At 38.6% G+C, this 10,749-nt stretch overlaps 3 pseudogenes; all 3 read left to right on the forward strand.

Moving 5' to 3' along the window:
• Window positions 1-322: 322 nt before the first annotated feature.
• LOC134937195 (5S ribosomal RNA) lies at window positions 323-441 on the forward strand (annotated as a pseudogene).
• Window positions 442-5,421: 4,980 nt separating this feature from the next.
• Window positions 5,422-5,540, forward strand: LOC134937196 (5S ribosomal RNA; annotated as a pseudogene).
• A 4,856-nt stretch (window positions 5,541-10,396) lies between these two features.
• On the forward strand, window positions 10,397-10,515 carry LOC134937198 (5S ribosomal RNA; annotated as a pseudogene).
• Window positions 10,516-10,749: the final 234 nt, after the last annotated feature.

Raw genomic sequence — 10,749 nt, forward strand, 5'->3', positions numbered from 1 at the left:
AGTACCAAAACACTTCCATGCTTGCCACAACTCGGATCCTGACGAACTAACCTTTAAGGGTATTTAACTAGTCTCATTGGGCGAGAGAGGCGGTGATCTTTCCAACCGTTTATCGAAGAGAGAAATGTTCTGGATTTTTGAACTCAATACCATGCATCCAGATGGCTTCAATGAAGGCTATGAAATAGCCCCCTTTCTGTAACGTAAGCCGACAATATTTATCTTTCCGTTCTAGGCCACTTGTCTGTATCTTCTGCAATTTCCACTTTTATTCACTACTTCTACCACGTTGTTATTACGATACCTCCAAAAACCACGCCAATACTACAGCCATACCACACTGGAGATGCCCAATTCCGTTCGATCTTGGAAGCCAAGCAGTGTTGGGCCCAACTAGTACATAGATGGGGAACCATCATGGAAGATTGGGTGCTGTAACTTTCTTGAGCAAGGTGCCAAGAGGTTCTTATAATAACTAATATATCTTTTTATCACCATACTATGGGAACTTCGGTGTAAATACGCTTATAGATTTTGAAAAAGTTTTTTAAAGAAGATTTTTTATGAGAAAACTTTTTTTAAGAAATTTTATATATTAAAAATTTTTTCTTATACTATGCTACCTCCTGCACTATGTTGGGTATGAAATATGTCTGCTACTATGCCATCTTCAACAGGAGAATGGTAATTTTCATACTCACCACCAGTTTTATGATTAGAAACAATAGCACTATTAACCTTGACTATACTATAAATATCAGTGTCTTCTTGTCAACTATCAGTAATACATCTAATTGTACTGGATGTTTTAATTATGTCCACACTTGGGACCTGAAATATCATTTGCCCTAAGTAGGAATACGTAATGTTTGCACAATAATCTCCTGCACAATAATCTCCTTCTGAAACTTGTTTCCCTTTATTTTTCGGTCATACACTAAATTCCATTATGAATAATCTGATCCAAAATGGCCGCCGCGACCACAAGACTATACAACTAAATGTCTGAGGAAATGAACTCCAGAAAAATGGCCGCCGCTACAACACACACGTTCCCAGCCACTGCTATCAGAAGGGAGAACAGGCGCATGCGCAATGGATGCCGGACACGGACCGTCCATAACACGCACTTGGCGCATGCGCAGTGAAGAATGCCGGATACCGGAAGTGGGGCGGACGTGACGTCACCCGCGATCCGGACCGGAAGTCCTGGACTCTGAACTTTAACAATGTTTTTTCGAACTTTAAACACATAAAAAAAGTTATTTAAAAAGCGGTTTCACTAAGCCTGGCTACACTATGCTATGGGAGTACTTCCACCATGTTTTAAATATTTAAACAATTCATGAAATCTGACACCGGTTAATTGGCAGGAAGTGATGTAGCTATCACTTCCTTACCAATACAGGTATATATAGATGAGCTGTCCCAGTTGTTTGTCACCCCTTGATGAAGTCCAGATAGGACGAAACGCGTTGGGTGCTATGATACATACCCTCTCAAAAAGCTAAGAATCCTATTTTTATACATTTTATGCTGATCTTATGTCCAATTTTCTTCTTTTAGGACGTATTTTTCTCTTGTCTAATTTTTTAAGTTTGTATTACTATTCTTATATTAACTTATGTCTTATACACAATTTTAGCAATATTTCGGGCTCTTTGTAATAGAGCTATTTTTTATTTGTTTTTATTGGTGCTTACTAGATTTATTAAAAAACATTTTTCTTTTAATTTTGAGTCTTCTATTAATATTAGACACCACAGGTCGCTTAAAACCACCTTATTCCTTTTTTTCGTTTACATTGTACATGAAGCACCTTACCAATGCTTCTTTCTTTAAGGTGTAGCTGACGCCCTAGTAATACTAAGGGAGTGTCTAGAAAAAGGAGACTTTTTGTTTGTAAACAACCTGGACTACATTCTAGTATAAATTGGTATCGCAGTCAAGCGCCGATAAGCTTTCCCCCACCAATCTACCATTGTGGTAATCTTCTGCCCACGGCTGCCTTTCAGAAGTCGATACCACACATACAGTATGTTCAGAACCGGGGAACGCACCAATAAAAGAAATAATGCATGCCATAAAATCTTTAATGAAACCAACACCATCGAAAGTGTGCCCAACCTAGACACACTTGATGATATCTTTTGGAGTATGGAAAGACTACTAATTAAAGAAGTGAAGGCATGGTGGGATGTGAAAGGGTTGGAACATTATATAAGCGTGGACCGAATTCCCAGGGGTCTCAGAATCACCAAACAACCAACGTTTGGAGCAGAGAATCCTGAATTCATGAAAGAATGGGACAACACACTCCATAGCTGTTCTATAAAATTAATGAAAATCCTGGTGACAGAAAAGAAACGTATCATCTCCACCCTGGATACAGAAATTAAAGAAATTGAAACTAAATTAGAAGCATTCAAGGACAAAGAGGATTTTAAGATCAATGAAAAAGTATTGAATAAGAAACTTGAGCAAGTTGAAGATGAGGTCATAAGGAACAAAGGAAAGAAATTTATACGGGACAAGCAAGATTATGAGAATAACAAAATTAAGAATTGGAGCAGATTTGATGGAAATGACAAGACTAATCAAAGAACGAAGAGGGAATACTGGCAAACGGTACCAAGAAGAGGCATGGAGAATGGAAGGAATCCCACACAGAGAAGACAGCCTGTACAGACTACCAACAGGTTTTCCACATTACAAAGAATTAACTCGGCCAACGAGGAGGACTTTTTATCACCAGGCAAGAATGCAAGGTTCAAAACCATGATAAGAAACAATCCAAAAGAAAAAACTATGAGCACAACACCCCTAAAAAGAAGATTAGCAGACGAAGAGGATGTCGAGGGGGCAGGAGGAACAAACCTATACAACAGCAAAAGAAGACACCTCCATTAGGACATCCGCCAACTAAAGGTATATTTAATCTATCAAGCCACACGTTAACAGAGTATGAAAGTTCACTACTGAATAAAGGACTCTGTTATGCACCAACGAGAGGCATGAATAAGTTCGATGTCTTCATAGATTTAAATAAATTCGTAAGGAAGCTAACACTTAAGAGACATTTTCTTAAAAAGGAAAATGCGGTCATTCGAAACTATGACCAATCCAAATCAGGACTGAAACCCACTTCAAAGTTTTACCCGTTAGAATCTAAGGGTCACAATGTGGGCATCTTTTATGATCTAGTGAAAAAAGATTTATGTGAAACTGAAATGGAGATTATCAAGGAGAAGAATCTTACAAACAGAGAAACCAAGGCAATTAAAGAACTCCAGGATAATAAAAACATTGTTATAAAATCTGCTGACAAAGGGGGGGGGTTGGTCATTATGGACCGGGAGGCATACGTTACAGAAGCAAATTGACTTCTGGGGGATAGGACTTCGTACACCCCACTCCCAGGAGACCCGAAGGATGGTTTCATTGAGGAACTAAGAACCATACTTTTAAAAGCATTCAGATGCGAGATTTTAACTAAAGAAGAATATCAGTATCTGCTTAACTCCAACCCCACCACCCCCATATTCTACTTCCTGCCGAAGGATGGTTTCATTGAGGAACTAAGAACCATACTTTTAAAAGCATTCAGATGCGAGATTTTAACTAAAGAAGAATATCGGTATCTGCTTAACTCCAACCCCACCACCCCCATATTCTACTTCCTGCCAAAGGTGCATAAATCCCTGACGAATCCCCCTGGGAGACCAATTGTGGCCGGGATAGACTCTTTGACATCACATTTGTCCGAATATGTGGATATTTTTCTAAGAAAACATGTGGTAAATCTGCCAGCCTACTTAAAAGACACAACATCTGTTCTCAACCTGATGGACTCATTTGAATGGAGAGACACCTACCGATGGATCACCATAGATGTCCAATCTCTCTACACCTGCATAGAACATGACAAGGGTGTAGAGGCCTGTAATGAATTCCTAAAGAAAGATGCCGAGATTACGGAGGAGCATAGAATCTTTTTATGTGAACTTATGAATTTTATCCTGAAAAGAAATTATTTTAAATTTTTAGATACATATTTTTTACAAATCTGTGGAACCGCCATGGGGACTATTTTCGCACCTAGTTTCGCAAACCTTTTCATGGGGAATTGGGAAAATGAATATATTTTTACGGATCACCCATTCCAACAAAATATCGCATTTTATAAACGTTACATAGATGATATTTTACTTGTGTGGGACGGTGATGATATGAGTTTTAAAGAATTTTTTACTTATTTATCTAACAATTCAATGAATCTCCAATTCACTGCGAAAACTAGCACTGAGAAAATAGAATTCCTTGATCTGGTTTTGACACACACAGACAATGAGGTGATCACAAAAAACTACGTGAAGGAAGTGGATATGAACAGCTATGTACATTACCGAAGTAATCACAGCCAACAATGGAAGAACAACATCCCCTTTTCACAGTTCAACAGAATTGCTCGGAACTGCAAGGATACTGAAGATCGAGATCAACAACTACAGATATATACGGAAAGATTCAGAGAAAAAGGCTATCCTAATCATCTCCTGGAGGAAGCAAATTCGAAGGCCAAGAATTTGGAGAAGGAACAACTCCTGAAATACAAAGTAAAAGAAAAAAGAGATGACACAGTGCGCTTCATCACCACATACAGCAGACATGAAAAAAATCATCAAAAAAACGCTTAAGAAACACTGGAATATCCTCCTTATGGATCCCATTTTAAAGGACTATCTCCCCAAGGATCCTCTAGTGGTATTTAAGAAGTCGCAAAACCTCAAAGATCTTGTGGCACCAAGCATGCTGAGGAACCCGGAAGCACGATCAAACATGCCCAAATGTGTTGGGTGTTATAAATGCGGCCGCTGCAATATATGCCGCTACGTACACCCTAATAGGAAAACCTTTAAAAATACTAATGGATCAAAAGAGCACAAGATCAAACAATTCATCAACTGTAATACGGTGTCAGTAATTTATATGCTTGAGTGCTCATGTGGGATGAAGTATGTAGGGAAAACGAAAAGACCCTTAAAAATCCGTATACAGGAACATATAAGAAACATAAAGAACAAAGTACTAACACATGCAGTACCAAAACACTTCCATGCTTGCCACAACTCGGATCCTGACGAACTAACCTTTAAGGGTATTGAACTAGTCTCATTGGGCGAGAGAGGCGGTGATCTTTCCAACCGTTTATCGAAGAGAGAAATGTTCTGGATTTTTGAACTCAATACCATGCATCCAGATGGCTTCAATGAAGGCTATGAAATAGCCCCCTTTCTGTAACGTAAGCCGACAATATTTATCTTTCCGTTCTAGGCCACTTGTCTGTATCTTCTGCAATTTCCACTTTTATTCACTACTTCTACCACGTTGTTATTACGATACCTCCAAAAACCACGCCAATACTACAGCCATACCACACTGGAGATGCCCAATTCCGTTCGATCTTGGAAGCCAAGCAGTGTTGGGCCCAACTAGTACATAGATGGGGAACCATCATGGAAGATTGGGTGCTGTAACTTTCTTGAGCAAGGTGCCAAGAGGTTCTTATAATAACTAATATATATTTTTATCACCATACTTTGGGAACTTCGGTGTAAATACGCTTATAGATTTTGAAAAAGTTTTTTAAAGAAGATTTTTTATGAGAAAACTTTTTTTAAGAAATTTTATATATTAAAAAAAAAATTCTTATACTATGCTACCTCCTGCACTATGTTGGGTATGAAATATGTCTGCTACTATGCCATCTTCAACAGGAGAATGGTAATTTTCATACTCACCACCAGTTTTATGATTAGAAACAATAGCACTATTAACCTTGACTATACTATAAATATCAGTGTCTTCTTGTGAACTATCAGTAATACATCTAATTGTACTGGATGTTTTAATTATGTCCACACTTGGGACCTGAAATATCATTTGCCCTAAGTAGGAATACGTAATGTTTGCACAATAATCTCCTGCACAATAATCTCCTTCTGAAACTTGTTTCCCTTTATTTTTCGGTCATACACTAAATTCCATTATGAATAATCTGATCCAAAGTGGCCGCCGCGACCACAAGACTATACAACTAAATGTCTGAGGAAATGAACTCCAGAAAAATGGCCGCCGCTACAACACACACGTTCCCAGCCACTGCTATCAGAAGGGAGAACAGGCGCATGCGCAATGGATGCCGGACACGGACCGTCCATAACACGCACTCGGCGCATGCGCAGTGAAGAATGCCGGATACCGGAAGTGGGGCGGACGTGACGTCACCCGCGATCCGGACCGGAAGTCCTGGACTCTGAACTTTAACAATGTTTTTTCGAACTTTAAACACATAAAAAAAGTTATTTAAAAAGCGGTTTCACTAAGCCTGGCTACACTATGCTATGGGAGTACGTCCACCATGTTTTAAATATTTAAACAATTCATGAAATCTGACACCGGTTAATTGGCAGGAAGTGATGTAGCTATCACTTCCTTACCAATACAGGTATATATAGATGAGCTGTCCCAGTTGTTTGTCACCCCTTGATGAAGTCCAGATAGGACGAAACGCGTTGGGTGCTATGATACATACCCTCTCAAAAAGCTAAGAATCCTATTTTTATACTTTTTATGCTGATCTTATGTCCAATTTTCTACTTTTAGGACGTATTTTTCTCTTGTCTAATTTTTTAAGTTTGTATTACTATTCTTATACTAACTTATGTCTTATACACAATTTTAGCAATATTTCGGGCTCTTTGTAATAGAGCTATTTTTTATTTGTTTTTATTGGTGCTTACTAGTTTTATTAAAAAACATTTTTCTTTTAATTTTGAGTCTTCAATTAATATTAGACACCACAGGTCGCTTAAAACCACCTTATTCCTTTTTTTCGTTTACATTGTACATGAAGCACCTTACCAATGCTTCTTTCTTTAAGGTGTAGCTGACGCCCAAGTAATACTAAGGGAGTGTCTAGAAAAAGGAGACTTTTTGTTTGTAAACAACCTGGACTACATTCTAGTATAAATTGGTATCGCAGTCAAGCGCCGATAAGCTTTCCCCCACCAATCTACCATTGTGGTAATCTTCTGCCCACGGCTGCCTTTCAGAAGTCGATACCACACATACAGTATGTTCAGAACCGGGGAACGCACCAATAAAAGAAATAATGCATGCCATAAAATCTTTAATGAAACCAACACCATTGAAAGTGTGCCCAACCTAGACACACTTGATGATATCTTTTGGAGTATGGAAAGACTACTAATTAAAGAAGTGAAGGCATGGTGGGATGTGAAAGGGTTGGAACATTATATAAGCGTGGACCGAATTCCCAGGGGTCTCAGAATCACCAAACAACCAACGTTTGGAGCAGAGAATCCTGAATTCATGAAAGAATGGGACAACACACTCCATAGCTGTACTATAAAATTAATGAAAATCCTGGTGACAGAAAAGAAACGTATCATCTCCACCCTGGATACAGAAATTAAAGAAATTGAAACTAAATTAGAAGCATTCAAGGACAAAGAGGATTTTAAGATCAATGAAAAAGTATTGAATAAGAAACTTGAGCAAGTTGAAGATGAGGTCATAAGGAACAAAGGAAAGAAATTTATACGGGACAAGCAAGATTATGAGAATAACAAAATTAAGAATTGGAGCAGATTTGATGGAAATGACAAGACTTATCAAAGAACGAAGAGGGAATACTGGCAAACGGTACCAAGAAGAGGCATGGAGAATGGAAGGAATCCCACACAGAGAAGACAGCCTGTACAGACTACCAACAGGTTTTCCACATTACAAAGAATTAACTCGGCCAACGAGGAGGATTTTTTATCACCAGGCAAGAATGCAAGGTTCAAAACCATGATAAGAAACAATCCAAAAGAAAAAACTATGAGCACAACACCCCTAAAAAGAAGATTAGCAGACGAAGAGGATGTCGAGGGGGCAGGAGGAACAAACCTATACAACAGCAAAAGAAGACACCTCCATTAGGACATCCGCCAACTAAAGGTATATTTAATCTATCAAGCCACACGTTAACAGAGTATGAAAGTTCACTACTGAATAAAGGACTCTCTTATGCACCAACGAGAGGCATGAATAAGTTCGATGTCTTCATAGATTTAAATAAATTCGTAAGGAAGCTAACACTTAAGAGACATTTTCTTAAAAAGGAAAATGCGGTCATTCGAAACTATGACCAATCCAAATCAGGACTGAAACCCACTTCAAAGTTTTATCCGTTAGAATCTAAGGGTCACAATGTGGGCATCTTTTATGATCTAGTGAAAAAAGATTTATGTGAAACTGAAATGGAGATTATCAAGGAGAAGAATCTTACAAACAGAGAAACCAAGGCAATTAAAGAACTCCAGGATAATAAAAACATTGTTATAAAATCTGCTGACAAGGGGGGGGGGGGGGGTTGGTCATTATGGACCGGGAGGCATACGTTACAGAAGCAAATAGACTTCTGGGGGATAGGACTTCGTACACCCCACTCCCAGGAGACCCGAAGGATGGTTTCATTGAGGAACTAAGAACCATACTTTTAAAAGCATTCAGATGCGAGATTTTAACTAAAGAAGAATATCAGTATCTGCTTAACTCCAACCCCACCACCCCCATATTCTACTTCCTGCCAAAGGTGCATAAATCCCTGACGAATCCCCCTGGGAGACCAATTGTGGCCGGGATAGACTCTTTGACATCACATTTGTCCGAATATGTGGATATTTTTCTAAGAAAACATGTGGTAAATCTGCCAGCCTACTTAAAAGACACAACATCTGTTCTCAACCTGATGGACTCATTTGAATGGAGAGACACCTACCGATGGATCACCATAGATGTCCAATCTCTCTACACCTGCATAGAACACGACAAGGGTGTAGTGGCCTGTAATGAATTCCTAAAGAAAGATGCCGAGATTACGGAGGAGCATAGAATCTTTTTATGTGAACTTATGAATTTTATCCTGAAAAGAAATTATTTTAAATTTTTAGATACATATTTTTTACAAATCTGTGGAACCGCCATGGGGACTATTTTCGCGCCTAGTTTCGCAAACCTTTTCATGGGGAATTGGGAAAATGAATATATTTTTACGGATCACCCATTCCAACAAAATATCGCATTTTATAAACGTTACATAGATGACATTTTACTTGTGTGGGACGGTGATGATATGAGTTTTAAAGAATTTTTTACTTATTTATCTAACAATTCAATGAATCTCCAATTCACTGCGAAAACTAGCACTGGGAAAATAGAATTCCTTGATCTGGTTTTGACACACACAGACAATGAGGTGATCACAAAAAACTACGTGAAGGAAGTGGATATGAACAGCTATGTACATTACCGAAGTAATCACAGCCAACAATGGAAGAACAACATCCCCTTTTCACAGTTCAACAGAATTGCTCGGAACTGCAAGGATACTGAAGATCGAGATCAACAACTACAGATATATACGGAAAGATTCAGAGAAAAAGGCTATCCTAATCATCTCCTGGAGGAAGCAAATTCGAAGGCCAAGAATTTGGAGAGGGAACAACTCCTGAAATACAAAGTAAAAGAAAAAAGAGATGACACAGTGCGCTTCATCACCACATACAGCAGACATGAAAAAATCATCAAAAAAACGCTTAAGAAACACTGGAATATCCTCCTTATGGATCCCATTTTAAAGGACTATCTCCCCAAGGATCCTCTAGTGGTATTTAAGAAGTCGCAAAACCTCAAAGATCTTGTGGCACCAAGCATGCTGAGGAACCCGGAAGCACGATCAAACATGCCCAAATGTGTTGGGTGTTATAAATGCGGCCGCTGCAATATATGCCGCTACGTACACCCTAATAGGAAAACCTTTAAAAATACTAATGGATCAAAAGAGCACAAGATCAAACAATTCATCAACTGTAATACGGTGTCAGTAATTTATATGCTTGAGTGCTCATGTGGGATGAAGTATGTAGGGAAAACGAAAAGACCCTTAAAAATCCGTATACAGGAACATATAAGAAACATAAAGAACAAAGTACTAACACATGCAGTACCAAAACACTTCCATGCTTGCCACAACTCGGATCCTGACGAACTAACCTTTAAGGGTATTGAACTAGTCTCATTGGGCGAGAGAGGCGGTGATCTTTCCAACCGTTTATCGAAGAGAGAAATGTTCTGGATTTTTGAACTCAATACCATGCATCCAGATGGCTTCAATGAAGGCTATGAAATAGCCCCCTTTCTGTAACGTAAGCCGACAATATTTATCTTTCCGTTCTAGGCCACTTGTCTGTATCTTCTGCAATTTCCACTTTTATTCACTACTTCTACCACGTTGTTATTACGATACCTCCAAAAACCACGCCAATACTACAGCCATACCACACTGGAGATGCCCAATTCCGTTCGATCTTGGAAGCCAAGCAGTGTTGGGCCCAACTAGTACATAGATGGGGAACCATCATGGAAGATTGGGTGCTGTAACTTTCTTGAGCAAGGTGCCAAGAGGTTCTTATAATAACTAATATATCTTTTTATCACCATACTATGGGAACTTCGGTGTAAATACGCTTATAGATTTTGAAAAAGTTTTTTTAAAGAAGATTTTTTATGAGAAAACTTTTTTTAAGAAATTTTATATATTAAAAATTTTTTTCTTATACTATGCTACCTCCTGCACTATGTTGGGTATGAAATATGTCTGCTACTATGCCATCTTCA

The sequence above is a fragment of the Pseudophryne corroboree genome, chromosome 6, assembly GCF_028390025.1.
Source record: "Pseudophryne corroboree isolate aPseCor3 chromosome 6, aPseCor3.hap2, whole genome shotgun sequence".
Lineage (NCBI taxonomy): Eukaryota > Metazoa > Chordata > Amphibia > Anura > Myobatrachidae > Pseudophryne > Pseudophryne corroboree.